General features: G+C 41.1%; 1 long non-coding RNA gene across 1 annotated transcript in view; it reads right to left on the bottom strand.

Moving 5' to 3' along the window:
- LOC103693081 (uncharacterized) overlaps nt 1-18,906 on the bottom strand; it is a 112,122-nt gene that overhangs the window by 50,689 nt on the left and 42,527 nt on the right. Inside the window, exon 2 of the long non-coding RNA XR_010057711.1 lies at nt 821-14,860. This is a non-coding gene — a long non-coding RNA (uncharacterized LOC103693081). The remainder of the gene's footprint in view (nt 1-820; nt 14,861-18,906) is intronic.

Below are 18,906 nucleotides of genomic sequence, written 5' to 3'. Positions count from 1 at the left end.
CACACACACACACACACACACACATACACACACCACCCCATTGGGCTCTTTTGTTTCTTGAAACATGGAATCTTCATTTATATTCTTTTATATTAATGAAAGCTCTACAGAAAGAAAACAAGGGACATAATATGGAGAGAAAGAAAACATGTAAAGAAGTATTTTTCTTTAATGGGCAAGATAGTAAAGTCAGATGAACTCAAATTATATTTTTTGCTACAAACTTATTCTTTATTCAATAAAGATTCTGGTTATTCTTCTCTAGTTTCCACGAGGTCAGGCAATACAGTTCAGTGGAATGTATTGATATTCAATACAGTAAACCTACTTTGAGCACTTACTGGACAGAAAACATGGTTGGATGTGTTGGAACCTATGAAACTCAAAAAGTACATTTCTTTCTTCTTGCCCCATCCACTTCTGTAAACATAATAACCATGTGTCTCCTGTAGTCCATGGTGCTTAGTCTATATAGTCTTATTTATTGAGGAATATATGGACATGTCTATTAGAATGCGATAAAGGCATACCGTGTTACCACAGGCAGCTAAGTCTTTTTCTTTACAAACAATTCACATCAGTGAAACACTAGCTAGGATTTCAAAGACCATTAATATGAAGTTGTGTGTTTCCTCCAGGCATGTGTCCAATCTTTTGACATTGCAAAGTTCATAGTTGTGAACCTTACATTTCAAATAGAAAAAAGAAATCAATGTTTTAAGTAAGCTTATGACTTTGTTCTGGGCTGCATTCATAGCTATCCTAGGGCAACAATAGTTCTCACTTGCTTTAAAGCTGCTTTATCATTACCTCAACTCACCTCAGTTCAGTTCTGGAAGCTTCCCACTGTTATGTCCTATTAGCACATGTACTGATATATTTGCCAGTCGGTTTTGAGCTTGCCAAAATACTTCTTGTCAGACCTTTTGGACAAGGTCTGCTTTTCCGAAAGTGGCCTCCAACATGGAGTGTATTTCCATCTCAGTCAGCTCTGCCTCCCCACTGTACCTTTCTCGTGTAAATGGGGTGTTACCGTGGTCAGGGCTTTGTGCCTTTGGAATGATTCCTCTGAAGAAAATTGGATCACTAGAAGAAACTTATGAAAATATCTGATCATCCAAGTGAGAAGAAATGAAAGTCTGAGCTGAGTTAGTAATGGGGAGGCAGAAGGAGAAAGAAATGAGAAGGACATTAAAGGAAGCAAATGGCCTGGAAACACGACTATGTGAGATTCAAATTCAACTGGCTGGAGTAGGCTGGTGATCCGTAAAGCACTGTGCTGTATCAGAGAAAATGGTCTTTTATGGTTCAGAGCCACCAGAGTTGTCAGGGGAAGAATGTTGTGGAATCCAAGTCCTCAATAGCAAAGAGTGGACAGGATGGGACTCCACTGGGCAAGACTGGTAAGATAAGAAAGAAGGGATGTGCGCATGCGGCTCTTGTGTGCACAGCTCCCATTCGCTCCTGAAACCGTCTCTCTTTGCTAAGTAATCAAATAATTGTGAACCACTAATAGTGGCTGTACCCTTAGGCCTTAACTCTAGCAGGAGGAGTGGCCTCAGTAGGCAGTTCAAATCTGGAAAAATCAAGAAAAGAAATCCAGTTAGAATCTTTTAAAATATTGTGCTGATCTACTCTGAAGCTCGATGTCTTTTGTGTTGAGCTTGGCTGAAGGTTCCCCTGCCCCCTTCTCCCTCTTCTACCCCACTCCCACACATGGAAGGTTTCCCAGGGCTCTTACACTTGTTTGTAATAAAATTCAGTGCCAATTAGCTTAAGAGCTTAAGACAGAGAAAGAGTGTAACCTAGGTCCCAGGACAGTCTTCCTCCCACTAGACCCGACTAATTCTATCACCCTTGTAGAGACTTCGGCAGAGTTGTGTAATATAGATAGTAACTCCCCTCTGAGAGAAGATATCTGTTTTGTTAGTTACACAACTGTCTGCTCACCATTTCTTCATTTTTGCTTTGCCACAACTTCGTACGTTGTTTTTAAAGAGACAGATCCAAGATGGCATCATTTTGTATTACATATATATCTATGCCCCATTCTACCTGAAGTGCTGATGATTTTTGACTTGTGCTTGTTTCTTGTTCTCTTCCTATCCTCAGGTTTGTTTGTTTTGCTTTTTTTTTGTTGGTTGTTTTGTTGTTGTTGTTGTTGTTGTTGTTGTTGTTGTTGTTGTTGTTGTTGTTTGCCAGGGGCGAAGGGGATGTAGTTCTATAAGATGAGAAATATCTGTGTTTTCCTCACTGAAGATACTACTGTGCTAGATTCCAGGGTTTGCAAGAGGAGCCACACCTAGGTACGGAACTGTAACACGAACCAAAACCTAGCTCAGGAATCTGAGGAGGTCACAAGCTTCTTCTAACAGCAGATCTAAGTTTAGGGTAACATGTGTCTATCTCCAAACACCTTCTGTCTGGAGGTCACAAGGACAATAAAATGCCATTGCCAATGGAGTAAGTTTTTGTTACTGTTGTTGTTTTTGGTTTTGGGTTTTTTTTTTTTTTTTTTGGTATAACATAGAAATGCATATTTGATGAGTGGTTAAAGTTATTTAGATAGAAATATTTATTTACTTACTTACTTACTTACTTGCTTGCTTGCTTATTCTTTGTCCTGCATAGGGTGACATAGATCTAAAATCCCAGCATTGAGAAGTTAAGGCAGGAGGATCTAGAAGACATTCATGTCCAGTCTGGCCTACATGAAACCATACACAAGAAAACATAGCAGGTAGAAATATGAGCTTTTAAGCAAAGTTATCCAACCATATAAGTTACACAGATTAATGCTTCTATTGCAGTATTTACATGTATGCTTTCCCCATGGTTCTATCTTATCCCCTCTTCTTACTGTTCTTTCTTGCCCAACCCTCTCTACTCTTCCCCCCCCCCCACATGATCCATTCTCCCTCCCTAGCTAGACAAATGTAAATAACACTAGACTTTTGAGTCTACACTTACTACTGAACTCATGTTATAGGCATTTGTTAGGGAAAATCAGCAAAGAACAGGAAAACTTTCTGAATGAACTCAGGGACTAGTTCTATAAACACAATTGCAGGGGAAAATCTGGGGCTTGTCATAAAAATAATTACTCATATTTTCTAAGCCTCTTCCAGAAATTTCACTCACAAGTGTTTGTCCAAGATAATGAGAGCAGACACTGTAATTTTCATACCTCTTTGACAGTTGCTGAAATCAAGGTACAGAGTGGTTAAGCAAATTTGCAAAGGTCAGATGGCTAGTAAACGGAGAAGGTCAGATGCAAAGAGATAGCATTCTGTCTGTCTGTCCAGGAAGCAGCAATAAGAAGCTAGAATCTGAGGTTAGAGGTTATAAGATATTGATCCCAAGACATCCAGCTATCAAATTATCTTAACATGGCTGCCTCACTTAGGAAAATGTGAATGGATATCCTGTCTGCAGTACAGAGGTGGATCAGACACCCAGTTCATTCTCTCACAATGTATTGTGTCTCACTCACTCAGGCTACCTCCCTAAAGTGTCTCATAAAACTGCCTTCTCCTGTGCATAGGCAGGGCTGAGTCTGCTTTGTGTATCACAGCCATGATTCCAGGGAGTCTGCCTCTAGCCTTAATCCACTCTAACTAGTCTCCATAGTGCTTTCCACAGCAAACCTTTAAGAGATCTATATGATCAGACAGGGTCGCAACATTCATTATCTCTTCTCTGGCACAAATGTTCTACCACCTATGTGTCCTGCCTCACCTTCCATTTCCTCCCATACACTTTCAGATCCATGCCACCATCTTCAATACTCTAAAGGCTCCTTGTTTTATTTTTCCCCTCTATGGTGGCTTGCTCTGCTTAGAAAGTTTATCTCACTTTAGTCTCTAGAAAAATACTTCACCATCGTCATCATCATCATCGTTGTCGTCATCATCATCATTAAACCTCAGAACAGTATCACCAACTCTTCTAGAACACTATTTGTGATTCTTACCCATAAGCTAGGCTTCATGAATGTATTTCTTTGGAGGCAGAGACAGTGTGTAGTATTCTACAAAGTTTAAAAAAATTCTAAGAGTGTCTGGGTTACTGGTTTTGCCTTCTGACAGAGGCAAGTTAATTGACTCTTCTCTACCTTATTCTTACATGTGTAAAGGAATATGTATTAGTTGCTTGCGGGACTGTAGCAAGATACCGCAAACTAGTTTGTTTTTAAAGAGCAGAAAAACGTATGCTGTCACACTTCTTGAAACCAGACTCTTATATTGAGACAATAGGAGGACCATTGTCCCCTCTAAACCCTGGAGCAGGCCCTGTGTTCCTCATTGCTTCCAGCTTTCAGTGGCTCTGGGCATTCCAGCTCTGTGGCTGCACCACTCCACTCTCTGTTGTGATCATGGTGCACCCTCCTCTACTCTGTCTTTTAGAAGGTTGGTTTTCATTGGCTATTGCATCACTTCAGTAATCTAGCATAATTTGCTTATCTCAAGGTCTTTAACTTAACTACACTTTCGAAGACTCTTTTATCTAAGTAAGTATGCATCCCCATGTTCTCAAGAATTAGGAATCAACATCCATTCTGGAGAGTTAACAAAGACATTATAGGTAGCGATATCCTGCTTAGCTTTTATGGTTTTTGTCAATCTTAAGAAGAATGATACACGTAAAAACTTTTGGGAAAGTATCTATCAGTCAATAAATAACAGTAACAGCTGTTATTAGCATCACAGTGCCGAATGACAATATCACAGAGGTTTATACACATATGGCATTTAGATCTTATTTTCCTAATTTAGGAATTAGATTTCTTACACGAAAAATGTTCTACATACCTGACATGTGTTGCTAACAGCAAGGGTTTAAATAGGTCATATGCTAATTAATCTTCATCTCTAACAAGAAAATTCAATTAACCAGAATTCTCATCCCTTCTAGCACATGACTGTAAGCACTGCTTCCAGCTGAGGCTTCCTCGGAAGGAAGATTATCCACACCAACAGCATAAAATGCCTTTCTCTTTGCCAGTACTCAAATAATGAATGATTTCATCAGAAATGAAGCTGAAGAGGTCAAGTGTATGTGATTATAGACTCGGAAAACCTGGGAAATCAGCCATCAAATAACTATCTACCCCACAAGATTACAGACATGAGGATTGACCCAAGAGTGGTGACAAAGAAAATGACTTCCCCCAGGTCATTCCTTAAGGAAATGGGGAATCCATCCAGAGTCTTTCCAGCCTTATTCTTATTCTGTTTCATTGTGGGGCAGTACTCAATGCAAAAATAAACAAAAAAATCAATACTACTAGTGTCATCATCTGTTTGCAGGAAGGGACAAAGTCAAGAACCCGTTTCACTGATTCAGCAAAAATCTCATCCCAGTGAGTGTGTAATATTCTATTCCAACAGATCCATGTAACGATATAAATCAAGCCTTATAATTTATATTTCACTTATATTTTCAGCATGGTATGCCTGTCTTATTTGACATATTAGTTCCTTTGGTCACTCTTCATCTGTGTTCACATCCCTTTTGCTCTAATAAAATGAAGAAGTCACTAATTCTGTTGTATTCCTGAATTCTTCCACACTTATGTTCTTTGCTTCTTGGACACCTTCCTTTATTTCTACATCTCCAAATCTGGTCTTCCTTGTAGACTTAATTCAATTCATGTTATTTATGCCATAAATCCCTATTGGCTCCCTACTGGACTTGACATTTCCTGTCTCTGAAATCCAATTTCACATTTCCTACGCCTCCCTTGTGTATCAACCATTTCCTAGATTGTATTTATTTATACTTCAACTTAGTTCACACCCTTCCCACTGCCAGTTTATTAGAATGCCAAAAACATTCGTAAGATGAGAGTTAAGCAAAACGTATTTGGTAGATGGTTTGTTACAAGCTGTAGACTTCCACATCTCCACCGAAATTTCTGAGGAAATTAAACATTACACATTGTCATCCCACCACCACCAATCTACATCGTAAAATGGCCATTTTTACTATATTAATCCTGCCAATCCATGAGCATGGGAGATCTTTCCATCTTCTGAGGTCTTCTGCAATTTCTTTCTTCAGTGTCTTGAAGTTCTTATTGTACAGATCTTTTACTTGCTTGGTTAAAGTCACACCGAGGTACTTTATATTATTTGGGTCTATTATGAAGGGTGTCGTTTCCCTATTTTCTTTCTCAGCTTGTTTCTCTTTTGTGTAGAGGAAGGCTACTGATTTATTTGAGTTAATTTTATACCCAGCCACTTTGCTGAAGTTGTTTATCAGCTTTAGTAGTTCTCTGGTGGAACTTTTGGGATCACTTAAATATACTATCATATCATCTGCAAAAAGTGATATTCTGAGAGTGGAGCCTGCAAAGGAAGTCAGTAAGAATACAGGCAAAGCTCATAGATAGGAGATCCAAAACGTATGGGGTAGCAATAGTAAAAGTGGAGAGTTGGGATAGTAACACGAGTGAGTAACAGCAGCTTCAGAATAGGCAGAGGCAGTGGTAGAGCTATGAAGACGATGTCAAGGTGTGAGTCACCAAAGGCCTACCCCTCCCCCAATCCTCCCGCCAATGTTCTTGGGGCTTTGTTGCTCCAGATGATCATTCTAGCTACTGTTTACCTGAGACTGACTCCCCAGTGATTCTTGTTTTATTTACTTTCCTGAAAAGGAAATAGTGACCAAGAGGACCCGGAGCCTAGAGAACACAGCACATGTCCTACAAACTGCTACTAACTCCTGCTTCCTACTTTAATCCCCGTAGTTGCCTTTGCAGACAATTAGGCCTCCAACCCTTTAGAATCAACTCACCGAGTGGAGGAAACTGAGACTCAGAGAAGCTTGGAGACTTGCCCAAGGAAATGTGGTCAGTAAAGGGAGCAAGACACCCAGGTCATCTGGCACCAGGATCTGTGCTCAGCGCACATGCGCGCGCGCGCGCGCGCGCGCGCGCGCACACACACACACACACACACACACACACACACACACACACACACACACACACAGTAACAGTGATGTCTTGTAGCTAGGAAGTTTACATAAAAAAAAACATAGTTGTTCCCTGATGTATGAAGGGTTTATGCTTGTATAAATGCATCCTAAGTTCAAAATACAATCAAAAATTTATTTTAGGGCCTAGAGATACAGATGAGTAAGGAGCAATTGCCTGACATGCCACACATAAAAATACATTAAATACCCTTAATCTTCCCAACATTAGAGGTAAGGTTAGACTCCTTTAATCACAATTAGAACTCTTAGAACAATCTTCAAAAATATCATCTAACACAAAGCCTATCTTTTAAATAAAAAAGCATTGTGAATAGCTCATGCAAATTACTGAATCTCAGGCAGAAAGTAGAGAATAGTTATTCCATAGTGGAACAACTGGAAGCCTGGGAGTAATCAAAATGGGTGGTTCACCATACTGGATGTGTACCAGGCTCTATCATAATATGAAGGCCATCTGTGTATGTATAATACCGAGAGTAGGCAATTAAGGCCTTAGTTAGTCACACCAGTTAATCTTCATTTTAACAAGAAAATTCAATGATCAGAATTTCCTTCCTCAATGACACAACCTGACCTCATTTTGATGAACAGCAGTCAAAACATCAAAAACATTAGGGAGCACCTATACTTGTAAAATACTGCATATGGCATTCAGTCTATATTATGAGGAGTCAAACATACCTGGTTAAAACTTGAGCTTCTAAGTTCGTTGGTCATAACCCTTTGGACAGGTCGCTTACTGAGTGAGTCCCCTCTCTGAGACTCTATCTAGAAAGAGATATTAGGTTCATGTCTGCTTCATAAAAATTTAGTAAAGTCAGTGATAAAATATATATAAACCATGTAATGAAAGCTTGCCACAAAATGATAACTTGCTATATATTGTATAGTTGTTATTATTTTTCAATAGAAATTATTATAGCAATTACTGATCATTTTAATGTATCAAATACTGTCAAAAGCAAGATGAAAAGTTAAAAACCTAGGAATTAATGAAGGACCACTTTGTATAAATGGAGGATACTTTATATATGTGTAGAGATTGCTCTACCAAGAGGGAGAAAAATCACTGGAAACATAAGAGACTCAAAATTAAATGTTTTTAAATAAAACATAAAGCAAAAACAGCTGCCGCTGGAACTCGGTCCCTGGGCATATTTGATTTTTGAAAATGACAAAGAGGCCAAATTGTCCTTCAATTCCCAGGCTGCATAAGAGTGTGGAACATGATTGCTTCGCTAACAGCCCACTTGAAGGATGGCTACAGATGCTTAGAAACAAAGGATATTGTATGTTGGACACACAGCTTTCTGGAACCCTCAGACAACAGGGGATTCTGTAGCCATATCACAAACAATATTGGTGAATTTTCTTTCCTTTTCCAAATTAAAAAACAAACAAACAAAAAAACAAATTATTTAGGCTGATGTAACACTCGTAGCCAAAGGCAGAAAAAAATCACCTAGTGCATGAGACCTCAGTATATTGCATTACCACACCCTATTATAGCCTCTATAATACTCTATATAAAAACTACTTTCACTTGTAGAGGAATGTCTCCTGGGGATATCTAGAAATCAAGCCCAGGATCTCTTGTCTACAGGACATTTTAAAACATGAGTCAAATATAATCTTTTAAAGGGTAATTTAAAATTAGTAAAATAAAATAAAAGTGGACACAGGAAACAGGCCAGAAGAGAATCAAATCAACTACCATGAAGCACACTACCTGTCATTGGTCATTTGTTCCTCACATGTATGTGTTTGCAGAGAGGAAGTATGACAATCGGTAGGATTTTGCAATGCAAATTTCCAGGAGCTGGCTTATTATTTGAGGCCAGTCAAAAGAGGAAGTAGTTTGGAGCTTTTCCAGCATATATGACCCAGCTGCCTGGGAACCTAGATGCTTCAACCAGAAAGGAAGTCTGTTGTTTGAGGAAGTGGTGGTGTTCTGGGTACCTATTTGTAGGTATTGGAAATACTACAGGATGGGAAACATCTAGCTTAACCTTCCGATACCATTCTCTCCATCATAGGCAACAAGCTGGACCAATACCCTGATTTTTATACCACAACTGAATGTCCATTACATTTGATATTCCCTGTGCCCAAAAGAGTCTGCTCCACCCACAGCACCTGCTGACCCCTCTTAGGCACTCAACACTCATGCTCCACACCTCTCTACCAGGAAGTGTGTCCTAATCATGACCCAGTGCAGAGCTGAGAGGCTATTAATTATATAAAACATAAAGCAAAAACAGCTGCCGCTGGAACTCAGTCCCTGGGCACGACATCTGACCGGTCATGATACCTACTTTACTATTTTGGTTTTCATTTGCATATTAATCTCAATCTCTTTAACAAAGGGGAGATGGGAAATCATATTCTAAAATAAAATAAAAGAAGAAAGTGTTTGGTTTGTGCTATAACCTTCAGGTTTTGGTAGGCATCATGGCATATGGCTAGGTCCTCGAACAGGGTGAGGAGCAGTTGTAACAGTAGGCGTTGAGGATTGCAGGTGTGATCTGTCAAGATGCTTGTATCCCACAAGTGTGTGTGAGCTTCCAGAATAGAGACAGACCTCAAGATGACTGAGGTTGAGGAATCCTGAAGAAGGAATCCTTGGAGGAATAAAGTCATGATTAGATTGTTTAAGTTTGGATGGGCGATGAATAAGCATTTGTTTCCTCTGATAGATACAAAACTGGGCTGAAATGGGAGGAGGAAAAAAAATCATCCAAGGTGCTAAATCCCAAGGCCCTGAAATCCAGGAAGGAGTAGGACAGCATATAGCTAAGGATGGAAACCGTGGCCAGCCACAAAGGTGCAGATCATATGACTGAGGGAAAAGGTCGGAATGCACAGGTACAATTTCAAGGCTGAAGCTGTCCAGAGAAAGGTTTAGGATTTCCCATTACAGTTCTTGTAGGTAGAATTCTACCCTGACTACAGATGTCCAGTGTGTGCATCCATGTGCCTTCCCCTGGCATCAATCAGGACATGTGCTGGTAGATGTGGTCTAGGTGTGTATTGGAGGCTGGACCAATGTGTGAGCTGTGGGATAGTGGGTTAATTGTTTCTACAGGATTACTCATACTGTGTTTCAAAAAAAACGACACAACACATCAGGCAGTCTGTCACCTCAGCTGGGAATCTAGATGGAGGAACCGGAAGCACAGATGCAAACTCAATCGTTCTCTGGAGCCCAGCCCCAGAGGTGCAGCTCCTCAGTGCAAAGCGTGGCCTCCTTCTCTAATCTCAGCCTTCCTGACTCCATACTTTACACTTGTCTCCAAGGATGACTTCAGTATTGTGCGTATGGGGAGCCCTGAGAGAAAGCGTTCACAGTCTCCAGACTATCTCTTTGGTTCAAGTGGGGACATCCATGTATATATATTTACAAATCTATACATCTATACATACATATACATATGGAGAGTGAGCAGGGGGGATTTTAAGCAACTGGCTCTTACCAGTGTGGTAGCTGTTGAGTTCAATATCTATGGCCAGCAGACAGGCTGGAGACTCAGGTAGGAGATGATACTGTAGCTTCAGTCTGAGGAAACTCAGGCAGGATTTCTATGTTACTGCTTGAAGGTAGAATTCTCTCACACAAAACCTTAGCCATTGCTGTTAAGAGCTTCAGCTGATTAGCCAAGGCTCTTGCATAACATTACATAGCACATTACATCTGCTACATTTTAAATAAACTGACCATTGCATGTGCATATGTGTGTATTATGTATATGAATGATATGTATATGTGTATGTTTATGAATGATATGTAAATGTGTATGTTTATGTGTAGATATATATAAATATGTATATAGATATATATGTGCATATATTATATATTTTTTGCAAAAATGTTTATTGAATTATCTGTCTATTTGCCCATATAATTCATCTCTACAGTCTCATCAAAGTTGTACATAAAATTAACCAATGTGGTCTCCCCTATACTATCTTGTAGAAAGTTCTTATATTAGATACATGATACAAAGTGGACTTAGCTGTAAATAGTCAATTTCTCTGGCCCCTTTCCACATTCTGTCAAAAGAACATACATTCTGTCAGGGTAAGATCACTGATAGTGTATAAAGTGTAACTGGGGTGCAAGCCAGCCACTAATGGTCTTCTACCTTATCCTTGCAGATAGGAATAAGGCACTTGATTAATGCAGTCTTGCACCCAGTTACGAGCCAGCAGCTCATACATCCTACGCCTCCTTAGGAGCCCAAAGACTATCTAACCACATACAAAGAAAACTGGCTGCTTCATCCTGGGATGGGGCTTTTGTCCTAGCTTGCCATTGCTGGCTGGACTGGGCCATTCCATTGCCAGGTTGCTTGCTGTAAACCTCTTCCCAGCCCCAAGTCACGTGCTTAGCTGTACTTGCATGTCATGGGAAAGCATTCACACACCCCTTCCCTATGTGGGCCAAGGGGAAGCTCCCAGCACAGGCTGTGGGAAAGCCCATCTGGGATGCATCCATCTTACGGGCTGGCACCGACGGACACTCTAGAGACATTGCTGTTTGACTCATTGACTCACTCATGTCTAGGCCTGAAAAAAAAAAAAAGAAAAGCAGGTTTCTTTCTATTGTTTTATACTTGTTGTTTTAAAACAAGGAATCTGTTGTCTTCTCCAGGGGTCACACATTCTTCATCTTTGGGGCTTGGGTGGGGGACAGACAGGATAGTCTATTAATAGTCTTTTTCTTCATCTGTGAAACAGAAATGCCAGTCCCCACACAAGGATTCCACAACATACCGGAGGCGAAGAGGGAGCTTGGCATGGAAGAATGCACTGAACGCATTTCCTTACCATCCCACTCTCTATCGCCTTCTCTCGTTGGAGCACAAACTCTTGCATGTAGTTTTGCTACATGCAATATGTATGCCAACAATATGGCAACTCCTTGACACAATCATTAGTTCAGACCAGTTAGTAGACAAGGACACTGGGTGTCACTTTATTTCACTCTTGTCTTTGCAGTGGGTTGGAGGGAGACTCCATTCCAAACTCATACATTAGCTGGTACATTCTGACCTTTGGTCTTATATCCTAAAGTGTATTAGGGAAAAATACATCTAGGAATGTCACCACACTAGCCTGGACAGGCAGGTAAGAGAGAGTCGTAGGTTTGCTAAGGTTTGGATACAAAGAAGGCCATAGAAGGAGCAGGAGGTAGGAAGTTTGCAGAGAAGTGTGGGGTGGATATGAGAGCATCTGGAGAGAGCATTAGATTACGGACCAGTTGGGCAGAGTGAGAAAGAAAAGGCCATTGCACATGAGAAACCAAACATCAGAGAGTCTATAACACTCTAAGTATATATGATCACGGGCCTCAGGGACAGGTAGGTGCAGATGAGAACTCACAGAATATGTAGCACCCATGCTATCACTCCAATGTCCAGACAGCCAGCCTCTTCTTCCTGGAGAACTGCTGCTGACTTTCAATTGATCTGTCTGTTTTTGACCTTTACACCACTTCAGCCTTGTCTACTCTAAGCAGCCAGAGAACCAGTAGCAGCATGAGTCAGCTCATACCATCCGTTTGCTCAAAAACCCTGCTGCGATGTTCTGGAATCACTCAGGGAAAGTCAGATTCATCACAGGGTTCTTGCAATATCCTCTGTGGGCCTCTGTGACCCACCTTGCTAAAGGTGCTTACTGTTCCAGCCATACCAACTGCCTGAGCCAGCTACTTACATTCATCTGGTGTCATGTCAGCTATAGAACCCTTTCCCCCAATGGCCCTGTTCTCAAAGTATTCTTTTCTCCAAAGATTCTATTTCTCTACTCCTTCTTTGAACCCTGGACAAACTCAGTGATCTCTATGAATCCTGTTTCCTGCATCCAATTTGCTACTTTATTATTTATTATTATCTTGGTGGTGATGTAGGCCTTATTTTTTTCATAACCTGCATTTATTCCACCACTGAAAAGCTCTGAGAACAGCTCCTGACAAACAGAAGTTGATAATTAATAAATTAATAAATTTAAATGCTCTAAGTCCTAGCTTAAATTCCAGCTCTCCATGACCTTCATATCCCAAGCACATGGATCAAACTTTCCACTGCTTGTGTTTCTCAAAGCAAAAGTGAGACATTTTGGCTTGTCCCTCATCAAATCATGCTGAGGCTTCACTAAGAGAATTGTATATGAAAATCTCTGGCATAAAGTAGAATTTTTAAAATGTGAAGTTTGTTCACAGATGGTACTAGAATGGCTAAGAAAAGAAATCTGCTTGTTTTGATATTTTCAGCAGAAAGAATCAAGAAACATTTGTAAACACCAGCTCGGCACCGAGCCCAAGAAACATGCGTGGGCAGAGGGTAACTGCCCTAAACAAGTAACAAAGCCTTAAGAGCAATAGATCCAATGGTTGTGGGTTACACTTCCCAGGAGAAGTATTTAGAAGATACAGGAGGAAGGAACCAGCAGATACCCTTGTCTAATGCGTATTCGAACTAACCAGACAGAGAAGATATTACCAACAAGGCAGAGGACCTCGGCAGTCTTCACCCAACTTCCCCGGCGGGTGAATCCTACTCACAGTACATCCACAGAACCAGGGCCTGCCATTATTTGTATGGTAGCGAATTGTAGCTAGCAACTTGCCTGGATTAAGAGCTAGCTAGACAGCTAGTGAAGTGTATTTGTAGGGGCATTTGAGGGAGTGTTTGTAGACAAGATTGGGATGAGAGTTGGTAGAAATAGGAGGGCAGGGATCTGCCTTTGGTGTCCGTGGGTATCTGTGCACTATGCAATTGGCTGGAGATGAGAGAACGAACTCTCTCTCTCTCTCGTCTGTGTGTGTGTGTGTGTGTGTGTGTGTGTGTGTGTGTGTGTGTGTGTGTGTCTGTCTGTCTGTCTGTCTGTCTGTCTGTCTGCCTGTCTGCCTGCCTGTCCCCTGACACTCTTCTTGTCTTTGGGCACTACCTCTCCTGCTCTCTAGTCTTTGGACTCCAGTGCTTGAGGTCTCTGAGTCATAAGACCTTTGGCCACCGACAGAACAGCAGCAGTGGCTTGCCTGGTTGCGAGGTCTTTGCATTGGCATGAAGCCGGGCTACCAGCACCAGCTGCACTCTAGCCTTCCAATGGACTATTATGGTGCTCTCTGCATCAATCCTCACTTGTACGCATCTACATTTTATGTCTCTGTCCATCTTGTTGCTGCTTTCCCCAGTATAGTCAATTGTAACTGCAATACTTACTCAGGTTTCATCCGCTTTCACGTGCATTGTGTGTGTGTGTGTGTGTGTGTGTGTGTGTGTGTGTGTGTGTGTGCGCGCGCGCGCGCGCGCGTGTGTGCCCAAGTGCTATGCACACACACCTACATAGTACTGAGATGTTTGTAACATAAAATTGAATAGTGAAAGACAATAAAAAAAACTTCACAAAGCTGACAAAAGTATGTTTATTTCTCATATCAGGATGAAGGAGCAGATTTAATGTAATGTTACAAATAATGTCATGAAACACAGACAGAAAGCCATGAGACTTACCTAAGTGGACACAGCTCTTAGGAGTCAAGCTTGAACTACAGGTCTCTGACATTACCTTAGGATGGCAGCAGGGTGGGGCGCAGGGAGGGCGGCAGCCTTGGGAGTTAGTGGGCTTTGTCCCCACATGTAATTTACTACAGACAGGTTTGTTGCTGCTGCTGCTGCTGTTGTTGTTTTCCCCCAAACAACTGATAGCTGGTTTCCTTGAATTTGCCAGAACATTGGAGCTCTAGCATATCTTTTTTCCCCCCCTCAGGAAAAAAAGAGGCCTGTTTCCCCCAGGAAGCTCTGCTGTTCTTACACGGCCAGTTCTCAGTCACATCTTTGGGCTGCCAGCTAGACTCCTGCAAAGCAAAGAAAGCAAAAAGGTTTCAAAAACGGGGGGTGTTGGGGGGGCATGGAGAAGGCTAAGCAGCCTGGGAAGAATCATGGGGAAGAAAGTGACTGTTGTCCTTCTCTCTGAAGCTCCCTTTTGTTGCCCAGTCTCACTGAAAGCAGTGGGATTTGAACCTCAGCCAAGAGACAAAGGGCTTTTTTTGGCTAAGAGAAGCAATTGTGGTCACTATGGGCCAAAACCGGAGGGAAGCATTTTCTGTGGTAACGGGGCCTAGCATTGGTGACTGCAGGATGTAATTTAAGTCTAGGATGCACCTGTTCTATTTTAGGCAGACCCATGTGATACAGCCACAACCCAGCCCCCACGACCTCCAAAACTATTAGAAGCATCACTCATTCTGGGCATTCATTTTCTTTATCTCTCACTTTTTTGGCTGTACAATTTAGTAATTAAGAATATAGCCTTGAGCTAGCTATAGTGTGCACACCTGCAATCCCACCCAGCAGGAGGTTGGGAGAGGAGGACCCTGAACTGAAGGCACCTGGGGTACTATAGCAATACCCTGTCTGAAACCAAAACCAAAACAAAGGTAGCCTTGAAATAGGAGACAGTTTCATCAATGCATTTAAGTATCCACTCACGGTCTGGCACTTCTCCATAGTATTAGGGCAGCAGGGAGTCAAGCCCTCTCCTCAAGGTCACCAGTGGCTTGAGAGCTTGAGAGCGGAAGGAGTGTGTATTGTGGGGGGTGGAGGTGGAGAGTAATCATGACAACTAAATTACAGGGTGTGCTAGAGTGTTGAGTGCTGTGGGCAAAAGACGGTGTGTAGCAGAGAAAGAGATCTAGAGAATGATGGACCGAAGACTTTTGGATACAGTACAGCATTAACATATGCTTATCAAGGTAGGCCTCACTGAGGAAGCCTCACATGAGCAGAGACTAAGGCAAATGTGAGGTTGCGTAGGCCATGTGCATATGGAGGAAGAGGAAAAATCACACAGTGAGTGAATAGTTAGAGACAGGATTATAAGGAAGGAGCCATGCCTGTTTCGCTCACAGTCAGTAGTGAAGTCCAGGAGGTAGGCACAGAAAAAGAGAGGAATGGTGGAATGTAGTCAGAAACTTGTTTCTCATTTCAGTTCCTCCACGATTTGAATTCTATATACTCCTTATCTCTGGTTCTCACTACACCCTTTTATAGGTGCAACACATATGTTTAAGAAGATGACCAAAGGGGTTGGGGATTTAGCTCAGTGGTAGAGCGCTTGCCTAGCAAGCGCAAGGCCCTGAGTTCGGTCCTCAGCTCCGAAAAAAAAAAAAAAAAAAAAAAAAGAAAAAGAAGAAGATGACCAAAAAGGTTTCAAAAACGGGGAGCATGGAGAAGGCTAAGCAGACTGGGAAGAGTCATGGGGAAGGAAGTGACTGTTGTCCCCTTTGCCTCTGACTTCTATATATGACATTCCCCCTAAACTTTCCTTCGGGTCTTTGGCAAACTCTTCTTCTTGATGGCAACCCAACCAGACATTTTTCTCTCTTCTCCAAATACACACAGCACTTGAAAGTGGATGTTTATAATGGCTGAATTTTGGCATGCTCTGACGTTTCTCTGCCTGTTGTTCATCCCTAGTAATTCTGACAGTTATTCTGCTTGTTTAGATAATACTAGTTCCTCTAACAAATTGCCTCCATATTTTGGTGGATTAACAAAATAAAAGTTTCTTTCTTTAATGAGAATGTAGTATGGGCTGTCTCCCTTAGTAGAACTCCGTGTAGGGGTTCAGGGATCCCATGTCTCTCCTTGTAGCAGTCTTCTGCTTCTCATCAGACAAGGAAAAGCATGATAGAATGACTTGAATATATATGTTTTTATATCCCCTTTTCATTCTGAATATCAATAAGCTGGTCTCTCTCTGTACCAAAACAACAAGGAGGTGTAGTTCCCAGCTGGACAATTCCTTCCTGGAGTCTGCTCTAGAATGTTAGAGAAATAAAGACAGGATGGTACATGGATAGAGTTAGAGATGAAAACGTTTAAAAAATTGATGATTCATATTATAGTATGCTTCTGTGCTGGGAATTACAAATAGATGTAGCTCACATTGATACAGATATAATTTTCAACACAAAGTAAAACATTATATCTATAAATACATACTATAAATATAATAGTTGCTTGTTTGTTTGATTGCATAGGGTCTCTCTATTTGCCTCTGATTGACCATTGGGTAGATCAGAATAGCCTTGAACTTGTGGTCTTCTTCCTTCTACCTCCTAAGTACTGTGGTTATAGGCATCATCTACACCAGCAATAGTCTTTGTTATCTTTAATAATTTACTTTTAATTTATGAGTTTATTTTGCTACATGTATGTCTGTTCTCCATAAGTATGCCTGGTGTCCAGGGAAGCCAGAAAAGAGCATTGGATCTGCTGGAATTCAAGTTATGGTTAGAAACCTTTATGTGGATGCTAAGAGCATAACCCAGGTCCCCCATAAGAGCAGCATCTACTCTTAAGCAGCAAAGCATTTCTCCAAACTTGAATTTTTGCTTTTGAGATGGGAAAACTTGGTTTTAAACCATTAAGGACTAATAATAAGTTAAACTCCATGAGCACTGATTGTCAAATGGACCAAAGCGTTCACATGAAACATTTTTGCAAGTTGATAAAGTTGTTGATCAAAGCTTGAGTCTATCTAGGCTTGTCTAACTCTCAAGTTCATATTCAATTCCATCTGCTACTACTTCAATGATTTCTTCATCTTTCATGGAATCTTACAGGATAATGGATGCTAACATTTAAGAAGTACTTCTCCAGAGAGAAACCCGTGGAAGACTAGGAGAAATTACGGAGCCAGGGGAGTCAAGAACACTGGGAGAACATGGCCTACTAAATCAACTAAGCAGGGCTCATAGGGGCTTACAGAGATTGAAGCAGCAATTATGGAGCCCAAATGGGTCTGTGCTAGGTCGTCTGCAACTATGCTACTGTTATTAGCACATTGTTTTGTGGGCCCCTTAACTGTAGAAGTAGGGTTGTCTCTGGCTCTTTTGTCTACTCTTGGAACCCTTTTTCTCCTGCCAAGCTCTGATGTGAGGGTTTGTGCCTGTTCTTAATGCAGCATGTTATTCTGCCTTTGCTTGTTATACCTGGGAGGTCTGCTCTTTTCTGAAGGGAAATAGAGGAGGAGTGGATTGGGGGATGAAGAAAGGTTGGGGATGGAACTGAGAAAAGTGGGAAAAGGGGAAACTTCCTTTAGGGTGTAGCATATGAGAGAAGAATAAAAACCTGATGTGCTTATTCTTATTTTTTATTTCTTTGTACATATAATGTTTAACTCATACTGTATAATGGTTTATATTTATGTGTATGTGTATCTATATATGTGAATATTCTATACATATAATACATGATTTTACATATATATGTAGATATAGGCACATTTTACACAATATATTAAGAATACAAATGAATATATATGTGAATACTTACATAATATATCCTTTGATATGTATGTGTAGTACACATAGTATGTGTATGTTTATATGTGTATGTTTAAAGATCCATATTCCCAAATGTATATATACACATGTGTATGTATATAATAGGATGTATATAAATATATCTAATCTATTTATTTAAATTATATACGGATATACTCTTCTTTATAATTTTTTAAAATTCATTTTACATCCTGATCGCTGCCCCCCTCCTTGTCACCCCCTCCTACAGTTCCTCTTCTTATCTCCCAAACCCTTCACCTCTGAGAGGGTACAGAGCCCCAGGGTATCCCCCACCCTGGCACATCAGGTCTCTGTAAGGCTAAGCACGGCCTCTCCCAATGAGACCTGACAAGGTAACCCAGCTAGAAGAACACACATAGGTAACAGCTTTCAGGTTAGCACGAGTTCCAGTTGTTTGGAACCCACCTGAAGACCGACCTGCACATCTGCTACATATACTTGGGGTGCGGGGGACCAGGCCCAGCCCTTGTCTGTTCTTTGGTTGGTGGTTCAATCTCTGAAAGCCCCCAAGGGTTCAAGTTTGTTGACTC

Source organism: Rattus norvegicus, chromosome 14, assembly GCF_036323735.1.
Source record: "Rattus norvegicus strain BN/NHsdMcwi chromosome 14, GRCr8, whole genome shotgun sequence".
Lineage (NCBI taxonomy): Eukaryota > Metazoa > Chordata > Mammalia > Rodentia > Muridae > Rattus > Rattus norvegicus.
Note: the sequence above shows the minus strand (reverse complement) of the source record. Positions and strands in the feature narration are given on the sequence as shown.